The sequence below is a fragment of the Chaetura pelagica genome, unplaced genomic scaffold (assembly GCF_000747805.2).
Source record: "Chaetura pelagica isolate M959 unplaced genomic scaffold, ChaPel_1.0 scaffold264, whole genome shotgun sequence".
Classification (NCBI taxonomy): Eukaryota; Metazoa; Chordata; class Aves; order Apodiformes; family Apodidae; genus Chaetura; species Chaetura pelagica.
Window position 1 is genome coordinate 1622034 of NW_009953064.1, and position 12096 is coordinate 1634129.

A 12096-nucleotide genomic window follows, 5' to 3' on the forward strand; every position below is an offset into this window, starting at 1 on the left:
GGAATGAAGCTAATGTGCCTGCCTGCCACAGAGAGCACAGAGTTGATAACCGCCAAAAATCCTTTCCCCCAGCATTCCTATCTACTTCCAGAGTCTCCCCCAAGAATCTTCCAAGTCTTGATCCCTCAGGTGCTTTGACAAGAAGCAAACACTCTGCATCAGTGTTTCCAGGAGAAGACTTGTTCCAAGAACAATTGCTCAATCGACACTCTGCACGTCACAGCCTGGGTGACAAGGGAAGACATTCACAACTGAGGGACACTGTGTTTGAACTGGGTTATCCATGGAATTTACTCACTCACAAGTGCTCATTCTAAAAAGCACACTGGCCTCTCACATAGGCTTCTGGGATTGATAATTGCAGGAGTGAAACAGATGGCTGTTGTATCCAATATGGTAGGTCCCTTCTGTGCCACAACTTGTTATTTACTGAGCGCTATAAATTGAGAGGCTGAGTAAGTTTCAGTGTCTATAGCACAGAAACCACATGCAAGGCTTGATCAAAGAGCACACACCCTCAGTGCTTTCTAGAGATACTTCAGACTAGTCTCTGCCCTTGCATAAACTAGTTGTGCAACCAGATCCCTTCCTCATGCACACGAACTTCTGGCCTGGCACATAACACCCAGCCTGGCCATGATACACTTAGTATCTGACATTACCCTAAGAAAAGCAAAACCAGCACTGACAAGTTGTTAACTCTCCCACTGGCATGCTTAGCAAGTGCAGAAATGTGCAGCAAGAGGCCACAAAACCTCCAGAAACAAATACCCCACACCATGCAATGTATAGCCTAGAAAAATCGAACACTATGTCAGAACTTCGGGTATCAAACACTGTCCATCCAGGCACCATGTCACCAAGGAACCATCAATGTCAAGATGGGCTGCAACTAAGCAACACTAACCTGTCTTGTCTCCACAAAGAGTTCTCTCCCACTATATGTTTGCATGATCAATAGGAAGCAATTTGTGAGTCCTCAGGTGATCTCACAGTGGGCAAATCCTGGCCCTCAGGACCAAGGCAGGAAAGATTTGCTTCTGTTTTGCGTTTTCAAAAAAAAGTTTAATCTACCTACCCCTATTACCAAAGAAAGCATTTGCCAGATAAAGCTTCACACGTGACACCAGTTGCTTTGCTACTACCCCCAGGGTGAAGGATGATCATTAAGGTGGTTAAGACTCAAAGCAGGATACTAAACTGAGCCAGAACTCAGGTGACAACCAATGTGAATAAGACTGCAAGGAAAATCTGGATATATTGGAGTAGGTCCAGTAAAAGGCCAGATATGATTAAAGCACTAGAGCACCCAACAAACACAGAGGCTGAACGAGCTAGGATTGCTCAGACTGGAGAAGAGAAGGCTCATGGGGATCTTAACAAGGTATATACACACCTGATGGGAGGGGGTGCAGAAGACAAAGCCAGTCTCTGCTCAGTAGTGGCTGATAAGAATAAATGGATACAAATCAAAATACAGCAAATTCTATTCAAATATAACACTTCTTTTACTGTAAGGGTAGTCACAGCTTGGAAGATGTTGCCCAGAGAGGTTATGGAGTCTCTATTCCTTTTAACCCTAATTTGAGCAGGGGGATTGGACCAGACAGTCTCCAGAGGTCCCTAAACTATTATGAGATTAAGGGTGGGAGGAAAATCTGCTTTAGGAGCCCTGAAGCAAAACTATAACTTTCTACAGCAGGCAAAGTTGTCGGGAGCAGCCTGCTATAGAGGATGCTTCAGTGCTCCAGAACTTCGCAAACGAGAGCTTGATTAAAGAAAATCAGTATCAATCATGGAAGTTAGCCAAGTGCAGTGGCATAGGAGGAAGCTCTCACCCCCCCACTGCCTTATCAGAGAAGAGGATCAATACTCCAACCAGCAGAGTGAGCCACACAGGTCATGGTGCCATTAAAAACCTTCGTCATATGCCAAGGCTAGAAAGTAACTGGAAGAAATTACTTCTGTCCTCCCCTGCATACAGTTTGCTCTTAGCCAAGACTTCTTTTCCTGCAAGCACTAAGAACTCACTCAACTGCCCATTCTTTGCTCAGTATGATAAAGGAACTGGGCCACAGTCAGCTACAAAGCAAAAGTACTGGTGCCACTGCACAGCAGTGAATGCTCCAACAGATGAGAAAAACATAACAGGTGACAAGTCCACAACATGGTTCTCCTCTTGCCTGTATTGGGACTGTATTATCATAAAAACCAGAAGCCATCCTAGTAATTTATTTTATTGAAACTGGAAAAATATTTGCAATCAAGATGCTTTTTCAAAAATGAAAACCAAGAAAAAGAAAGGCAGTGTCTGAGAGAAAGGTGCAATGCCAGGCTGCAGTCCCATCTTTACTCAAAAACCCCCCCTTGTATTTGGCTAAATGGTCTCTCAGGAATTGACCCAGTAGTGCTCACACTCATCCACCTTTATGATTCCAGATACGTCAAGAATTATTTAAATCAGTCAAAATTAATGACCTGGCCATTATTAATTCAGTGTATTTTTAAATAACTCTGTTCAATTATGAAGCCACAGGCTTGAAAAGCCATGGTATTTCTTTATCTTACACTTGGAAGTATATTGTTTTTCTTCAGAAAGCTAAGCTCTCAAGATCAGAGGAGTTATCTAGAACAGATCATTACAAGTGGATGCCTAGAAGATAAGCTGTTCTACATGCAACCACTTTGGAGACTTCCTCCAGTGGCTTAGAGGTGATGGGCAAGTGGTAATTTGGAGCCAAATGGAAGTCCCAGTTGTCTAGTGCCTGCCCTCACATGAACCAGGAAAAGCAGTACAGGTGAGCATCATACCACCAGCTGTGACTATAGATGAATAGCAGAAAGCTTGACCAACACCCCAGAATTGAGCCTATGGAGATTACTGACATGAAGCCATCTTGCAAAAGGACTGCCAGGCACTAGGTTTATAGCAGCATAGAGATTGTGCTGAAGTTTAGAATTTGTACCAGAAGAAGTCCAAAATAAATTATTTTGCTCTCACTAAAGAAAACTGACAGTTCCAACCAACCAGTTTCAGTACAGATGGTTTCTGCATATTTTTAATTTATTCAGGCTTTTAAGGCTGATAAGAGTGCCTCATTTCAAATTGATCCAAATCTACTGTTTGAGGGTATTAGTAACACTGTGTTTTCATAATAAACTCTATTAAAATGTTTATTGTCAAAGCTTCTTTCAGGCATGCAGATTTTTACCTTGAGCATGATGTGCCATCAGTGACCTCAAGCTGACAAGTAGCCCTACTCAGAAGAGTGCCCTCCTCCTAGAGCACCAGTCGAGTCAGCAGGAGCTAAGTCAACTGAGAAACTACTCAGTACTTCAAACAAAAGCTCCAGAATTTATGATATTTTCTTTTTCAGGTCACTCTGTATTACCAGAAATTGAGACACTCTGAATAAATCCATACTACAAAATCTGCACAATAACCACAAGCAGTTTTGCCTGCTGTAGGACTACAATACAAGCTAGACCTGGATCTCAGCATGCATTACTCTTGGACCATACTCCTGCCTTCAGCATCCTGCTGTAATCTTCCAACTTCAGTTGTTTCACAACTGTAACTGAGGTCAGGTCTAAACACTGCAGGCATATATTTTTCAGATGAACTCCAAGCTGAACACTTCAGCACACAGCACCTAACAGGGCTGCTGACTTATGGGATTCTCCCTCAAGCCCTATAGCCCTGCTGTGCCCCAGACCATCCAGTGTAACAGAACAGAATGGTACTTTACCCAAGGGACACCAGTGGAAGTTCCACTACAGAAGAAGCTCCAGCAACCCTTGGGGTGCACCTTTTCAGCAGATTGATTCTCACTGTGTGCTGCACCTTATTGCTACAGCTGAACTTTCAGTTTCCAAGCAGCCCCTCTTTTTTTAATTCAATAATTATGTAGACAGCTTTTCCTCCTCCAAACTTGTATATGCCTTGTTATGTTCTAAAAATCACAGCAAGGAATAACCTCAATGACAGCTCCAAGAAGAGAGAGCCATATCCAATTAGTGCACACGTGCTGTTTGTAGTCTTCTTTTTCTTCCTAAAATAATCTATGAACTGCAGTTTCTAAATGTCAATTATGTCTTTCTGCATGTGCATTTGAGTAGTAATTTTAGTTCACACTTAGCTGATGGCTTTTAACACCTGGCATGGAAAGCTTTCCTTGGCAGAGGGAGAGCACAGATCCTACCTCTTAAAACAGATAATTTTGCATCAATATTGGGCCTCCCAGAACATAAATCTTTTTGCCTATATTTTAAGGACACACTTCAATAAAAAATATGTTAATTCAGAACTACCTCACGGAAACTATTTTCATCAGCCAAAAGGGAAACTCTTGCTATTTGACTCCCACATTGAAATGTCTTTGCCAGCTGTTATGAAAACATAGCCAGTCTTACCTTTATCTCAACATGAAACATTACAGATAGGTTATGTTTTTTGAGGGATTGGTAAAAATTAAAATATAAGCTCTGATTTTTCTTCATGTTGCTGAAACACTTTTTCAAGTTATTATTTCCAATACAACACGATTATATGTAATATCTTAACAGTACCTTTGAAATGTGTTTCAAATTATTATTTAGGCATTTATTAGATGCCTCAAGAGTGGTACTGAAAGAAACCTTGTCTTTATCCATCAGCAGGCAAACAAATTTAAATCCCAAATCTAGAAATCCTTGTTTCTGCCAAATCTCTGTCAGTTTTTATAGTAATTCTAAGTTTAACCAGTGAACATCTATATATATACACACACTCAAATAGGAGTTAAAAAGAGAATTCAACAGATCAAGGACAAGAACATTCAAAACAACCAATACAGATTTTATTTCATTGTGTACTTAGTTGCCTTTGACATTAAATGCCTCCTGTTCCACTTCCACTTGCCAGCCACAGAGTACAGAATTCTGCCTGCACATGGGGCTGATGCATCAGAGCTTCCAGAAGTGCTCCTTGGGGTACAGCACAACTTGGAAATGGCTCAATTACTCTAGCAAAGTACTGTAGCTCAATTACTTACTCTGTACTCCACGGCAAAAAAAAAAAAAAAAAAAAAAAAAAAAAAAAAAAAAAAAAAAAAAAAAATACTCATCCTCCAAAAACAAAACATAAAAAAAAAAAAAAAAAAAAAAAAAAAAATTACTTCAGCTCTTAGGAACCAACATTATAGCCCAGGGAATCCTTTCTTGATTAGAAGGGACTGAGAAGAACAGCAAAGCTCTATAAATGTTTAGGTAAACATACCCTGAGGTATATTTGTAGTAACAGCTGCCAACAATTGTATGTTCACACAATGTAACCCAAAACAGTTACCAGGTGCAAACTACGGTCCTATCAGTTTACACCAAAGTTAATGCCTTGCTTTCATGTGCAGACACCCTACTTTTAACAGCAGCTTTGTGTGAATGGCACAGCCACTGAAGGCATTCAGCTCACCTTCAGACTTTGGGCTGGCTCAGAACAGAACCCTGTGCAGTCTAGTGCACCCAGATTGTCCCTAGCACTTTAAGCAAACTACTGAGCTAGTTAATTGGTTTCACAAACCTCAGACTACAAAGGAATTTGAGATGAGGCAGGATTCTAATTAAATTAGAAGCCTCCACAGATATTTACTGACTGTCAGAAGAGGGTTACATGTATCTAATTCTTCAAACAACAGCAACTGAAGCATGGATGAATTTGAAAGAAGTGTTGGTCTGAAAGGCTATTTTAAAGGTAAAATACAGCCTTAGAAAATGTCATACCTCAGCAAAGGGAATTGCAATCACAACCTAGTGTCCTTCATGAAAGCTGTTTTGAAAGCAGAGAAGGAAAATAAAGGTGGTTTACCTGAACAGGGTGCACATCTGGGGAAGCGTCACAGGCAATAAATGCTCCCAAAGATTTACTTTTTTCCCCTGCAAACTCAGCCTCAGCAAAGATGGAAATGTTCATCTCTTCATCAGCACAGGTGGTAATTTGTGCCTCACAGGGATGAGAAGAAGCATTTATTCCTCTTAGACAAAACAAAAAAATCTCAAGGGAAACTCAACTGACATCACTCACCCAATACACTAAATGTAATTAGAACTACAAAATAGCTGACCTTAAAACACTGGTTCTGCTGCAAGGTACAGAAATGTGACTAGACTTTCCTACATACAGTAACACTATTTCCTATTCCTTTTTATGGAAAAGCATGATGCTAGAGGATATTCTGAACTGAAAAAAACCCTAAATTTCCTCAAGTGTACTAAATGTCTTAGGTGGCCGAGTTTACATACTTGAACTCAACAACTGTTAATGCAGATGCCCTCATTATTTGTGTGTGATGCCAAGTCACTTAACACATGATTTGGAAGATGCATTTTCAAATAAAAAATCTTAAGCTTTAGGCAGCTCATTAGTTCAGTGAAGAGATACTAATCTTGTATTTCCTCCTCAAAAATTCGGGAACTCTCTTAGGTTTACCATTACCTATGAATCCACATAGGAAGAAAAATCAAAGTTAATGTAGTATGGATTGTTGTTTGGTATTTATTGTTGTTGTTTGTTTTTTAAATTAATTGATTATTTGTTCAGAAAATGAATGGAAGTTATTCTGGCAGGTGACACGGGAGTATATGGGGAGAGGGGCAACACATAGGACATGCTACAATGCAATCAATGGATCCAGCTAAAACATCCCAGCTCACAATTTGCCAAGTCAAGGGTCAAACATAACATCAACATGCTATAGTGAATATTTTGAGGTACTAACTCTCTCTTCCCCCAACTCCACTGTCCTTTGGAAGTGTTCTGAAACACTTTGAACCTTAAATCAACCTCCCATTGTGTGACCTCTTTAAGTCCTGACTAGGTGACCCTGGAGAAAGCAGGGTCAGTGGAATGATGCACTGCAGTCCATGAACACAGCTGCAGACACTAGTTCCAAAAACACAGGGCTAGGGGGAGGAAAAGGAAAAAGAGTGAGCTCAAAAGAAAATCTCTGGCTAAAAAGAAAGATGCAAAGCCTTTGCCACAGCTCTATAACTGGCTCCCTCATCAGCCACAATAATTAAATGAATTACTTGAAAAAACCCTTCTTAAAAAATGCCTTTTTTTTTTTAAGGTCTAAATTAAAAAAACAACAACAAACAACAACACACAAATCTCCCCACTCATACTCTAGATTTTCATGTTTGTTTAAAGGCCATATTCCCAAGGCTAGTAGCTGAGCACATGTGCATATCAGGAGCCACAAAACTGTGGAGAGGGGCACTGAATTGTAGTTTGTACAGTTAAATTGCTACATATGCATAAATACACAGGGGATCTCTTTGGGAAACTATGGCAACTGCTAGTCCACCAAGCTGTCATTCCCACTTTGTCCCTACCTTTCTTTACTCTCTAGTCCTTTCCCAGTAAGACAAGCAAAAGAATAAATAGAAGTATTAATGAGGTCAGGACTGGATCTACAACAAAGGAGCTGGAAAAGCAAAAAGACCTACTCACAAGCTCGAATCTGGATATATTCTAAAGGAATCAAACTTTTCAATAGGGCTGTACAAGAGTGATAAATGGGATACAGGCAGCATGAGCCTGGGATACAAAATCTTGCCTAGGAAACCAGGGTTAGAGTGACCATAATGACACTGAACCACTTGCTAGAGCATTGTCATAACTGAACTTCAATTTGGATACCTCATATCTTTTTGTTCAGCTGAGATACTTCAAGCCTGATTTTCAATAAGTGCTGAGCAACCCCAGTTCCCAGTCATTTTCTCACTGGAGTGCTGCACGAGCCAAACATTTGGAAATTATTAATAAGTATTTAAAAATAGCAAGGCGACAGTCCAAGTATCAAACTATCTGTACCTCTTCTATTCTAAATGAAACTTTGAGAGCCTCTCAGGCCCTCTATGAGGACTGTTCACGCTTATGAAGTCCTGTGGACTTCAAATGGAGAGCCTGGTAGAACTGCAAAGCTTTTCCTCTTTCCATGTTTACATGTAGCCTCAGGGAGAAGAGCTTCCTCATGTAATGCAATGTGTATTGACATTTAGACCAAAAATGCCATGGACTGATGCTAAAAAACAGTAGAGTTTTTCACTTCACACAAGTCTGAACTGTGTTTTTTGCATAATTTTTTCAAATGGCATTTCCACAGAAGTTCATGCTGTTAACAATGGGTCTTTTCTCTTTCAATTCTGTATCACATTTAACTTACCTCCTTGATCAATATATTACAAGAAAATCAACTGCAAAACATAAGCAACCATACTTCATTACTAAGTGCAGAGGAAGCTTATTAACTGAAGACAGTTTCTTCCCCTTGTGACCCTGGCAAAACACCACCTGTCTTTTCCACATAGGGCATGTTAATTTGTTTTTCTGAAATCACACATTGTCAAATATATACATGAGTAAACATACATACACGTCTTTTCACCCTCTTGATATCTAAATTATGTGAAAGAGAAACTCAAATGTCTGCATTCCAATAGTACTGAAGGCCTCTCACTTCCCTTTCACCTCCACTTTTCATCACTTCATTTTAATCCTCTCTGAAGTCTTAGACAGCAACATTCAGTATGAAGATGCCTATAGACCGGTTTATGTGCACAGTGGGAGAATAAAAGCAAAAACCTGTCTCCCAAGCCCACCTATCCAGCCTTAAAACCACTATTGGAAATGCAGAATCCCTTCAAGACAGAGAAAGAGACCAACTCATCTTCCAGCCCTTTTATAATGCACCATCAGGCAGCTCACAGTGTTTCCACACAGTCTGTACTTATGTGACTCATGCCAAGATGCTGGAGACTCCCTGCTCCTCCAAGGTGAAGACACTGCCATGCTTTCTAGTTACCCCTGCTCTCATGCATTGCCAGCTGCTACTGGTCCTGCTGCTGTTGTTTTTGATGTGGTGGGTTGTTGTTTTTTTGGTTTTGTTTTAAACAGTATATTAAATTTTATCATTAACAAAATGGTTTTTAGCACATGCTTTAAAGGAATCCTGCCTCACTTTTCTGACAGCCAACTGGCATTGATGGCAGTGAACAGCTCTCCTACCATTAGCTGCCTTAGTTTAATCCAAAGAAGAATAGTGATAGAGCAGAATCAAAGCAAAATACTTTTGGGAGATGCACTGCTCTCAAAGTTTAGTCCTAATTCTGTCCTGAATTTTGTTAGTACTTACAGATAAACTGCTCAGACACCTTTTGCACATGAGAAGACACCAACCATAGTATTTTGAGGCAGCAAGGAGCCTGAAGCATAGTGACCTGCATTTCTTATTCTATTGATATAGCAATACTGTAATTATGAAACCTAATTTGTTTTCTCCCTCTCTTCAGTCTGCCTCCATACCACTTTTTACCCTATTTCCTCTCAACTGCATTTCCTGCTAAATCCATGCAGCATCCACAAAATGACACTATGTCTCACAGCCTTTAGAACAAGAATATTGTGGAAATTAAAGAGCAGAAATAGAGAATTAGCTTCAAAGTTTGCTTTTCAGCCTTTCTTGTACATCATTTGTATCAACTGACTTGATTAAGCCCATGAATACATCCATGGAGAACATCTGACACCAAATCCTCTAAGCCAGAGAGGACTGAACTACCACTACTGCCCTGTGACTCTTTGCGTAGTAGTTTGAAAAAGGATCCTGTGCCAGGGTTGCCTTATCACAATGTCAGAGCTGTGTAAGGAATCAGTTGCATTCCCAGTTTTAGGAGAAAATTACCCAGCAGATGCTACTGAGATAAATAATTGCACCCCCTTGCATTTGCAGGCCACATCTTTCCCCAAAACAGAGTGCCAATGGCCTGATCTCACTCTGAGTCTTTTTTCCTGTCCCTGGATTATCAGGACACACTGTAGGTGTTTAGCGTTTCTTGGTCACCTTGAAGGTCCGTTGTGTAGTTTTGATAGTGAGGCTGGCCACCCTACTGAAGCCCTTCTTGACAGGATAGTGCACTTACTCTCCCTTCATCACAGGACGCCAGAGCAGCAACAGAGATTTTATTAAACAGCCCCAAACGTACAGTAGTAGATGGAATTACATGACTTTCTGCAACTACAGCAGATTACACAGAACTACACCTAAAATTCTTCCCAAGCTTTGCCTCTAGCTGGTAGCACCAAGTATTTTTACTAAAGAAATGGCAGTCAGTGGTGGCCTTGAAGGCACTTTCTGAACTGATCTGAGAGAGGAACTAGTTTGCTGCAGCTCTACTAAATATCTCTCTAAACAGCAATGATCAAGAAACAAACTGAACAACTTAGCAATCACTAAGCTATTAAAATCATTGCCAGGCTCCTTTGCTAATATCAGTTGGCAATAAGAAAGCTTCTTTACCAAGCTTGCAGTTCAAAGCTCCAAACCCTAAGTCGGCAGACCAGTGATTAAAAAAGGAATGCTAGATCCAGGCAGGCTGAGCTAGAACAGATCCAGGTTATATGAACACACCTCCAAAATCTCTGGTTCAAAGAGGAACTAAATGAAGGATGGGAAAGCAGAAACCAGACCTGAGCAGCTGCCTTTTCCTCTTTCAGCACACAGCAGTGCAAACCTGCATAGCCCTCAGCTGCTGCACAGCACCTCATTTGGACATTTTCTAAAGGCAGCAACGCTCTACACTGGCATTTGCACATGGAAATGTCCACTCGAACTGTGGGTTCTTTGTAATGAAGTTAAAATAAGAAATGCTGTTCCAAAAGGGAAGGAGAGCTTTAAGCAGGTAGAAGCCTAAGCACTGTTTACAAAACCACTGAAAACCTATTTCTTGCCTTCTGACTTAAGGAGTGTATTAAGGGTCTGTGTAATTTTGTTTCAGCTGTAAGTCTGCAGGGGGGACAACTAACAAACACTAAATATTGTGATTATTTCTCATTGCTAAAAGACTACATTTCCAAATCATATGCTTCTTTCAGAAGGTTTGATTTGGTTTCTCAAGGTCAGTACAATATCACAGAGCAGTTTTGGTGTTGTGTTGTTTGTTGTTGTTTGTTTTTTTTTAAAGGAAAAAAAAAAAAGCCACTTACCTGTGGCAGAGTGAAGACTCTCCAAGCTCCAGTATCTGGACAGGACACCTCTCATCCCACCGCCGCCACACACCACCCCACTGCTGTCCGAATCTGAACCTGGTGAGAGCCCAGAGCTTCCACTGCTACTGCAGTTTTCTCCACTGTGTGCCCCACTGGACTCACTGGGGCACTGCTGGGTCCTCATGCAGGCAGGTAAGAGGGAGAGCCGGGGGCTCTGCTCTGCTGGGGGAGGAAATGGGCAAAGCACTGTGCAGCTGCTCCCAGGGCAATGGTACCTGGCAGTGCTGCCTGAGGACTGAGCTGGATTCCTACCCTCCTCTCTGCTTGTCTCGATGCATCCTGACATCATAGGGGTCCACTAAGGAGGCTCCCTCTGTGGCAGCTCAACTGCTCTGAGCTGCAGCTTCTTGCAGCTGATTTTTATTAAAGCTGATTTCAAGGCATTAAAAAAGCAAGGGTGGGACAGAGATCTTTCCTCCTAATTTAGCAGAACTGTCAGATTAAAAATAAATCAATGGGAATAGTAGAATTTCATGCATTTTAAAAATGCCCAAGTGAGAGAGACCTTGTGTTATCTGCTTCCCCTGAGAACTCAGAAAGGACTTAACATCTAAACCAATCATGTTTAGAACTGGCTGTGGCTGCTGCTATTAAAAAACTATTTTTGTAAGTACTCAGAAAAAGAATTCAAAATGAAATCAAAGCCAGAAAAGCACAGACTGTGATCTGGGGAGGCTGCAGCTGGGAGCTTTGAAAAATCATTTAGCATCCACTCCCAGGCTGTAGACCTGGAATGATCCCTATTTCAGTGTGTGATCTTTGTAAGAGACCTCAGTCCCAAGTGAAATAGCATAACTAGCTACTTCTAATTAGAAAGTTTTATATTCTCATTACCAAACATGTCATTCAGTGTGTCCCTATAAAAAGAATTCTGAAAGAATACTAGTTTCCTGAGAATGCAGAAATACCTGTACTGTTCGACAACAGCTTTGAGACACCACAGAACTGACATGATAAAGGGCATTTCCTGGCTGCCACTCCACTATAAAACCTACCATACAATGGCAGGGGAG

General features: G+C 40.9%; 1 protein-coding gene across 1 annotated transcript in view; it reads right to left on the minus strand.

Annotated features, from left to right (window-relative positions):
* The window catches only part of ARHGEF4 (Rho guanine nucleotide exchange factor (GEF) 4), a 91476-nt gene extending 80410 nt beyond the window's left edge, over positions 1-11066 (minus strand). Inside the window, exon 1 of the mRNA XM_009996735.1 lies at positions 11021-11066. The gene's annotated coding sequence lies outside the window, so the exon portion shown is untranslated. The remainder of the gene's footprint in view (positions 1-11020) is intronic.
* Positions 11067-12096: the final 1030 nt, after the last annotated feature.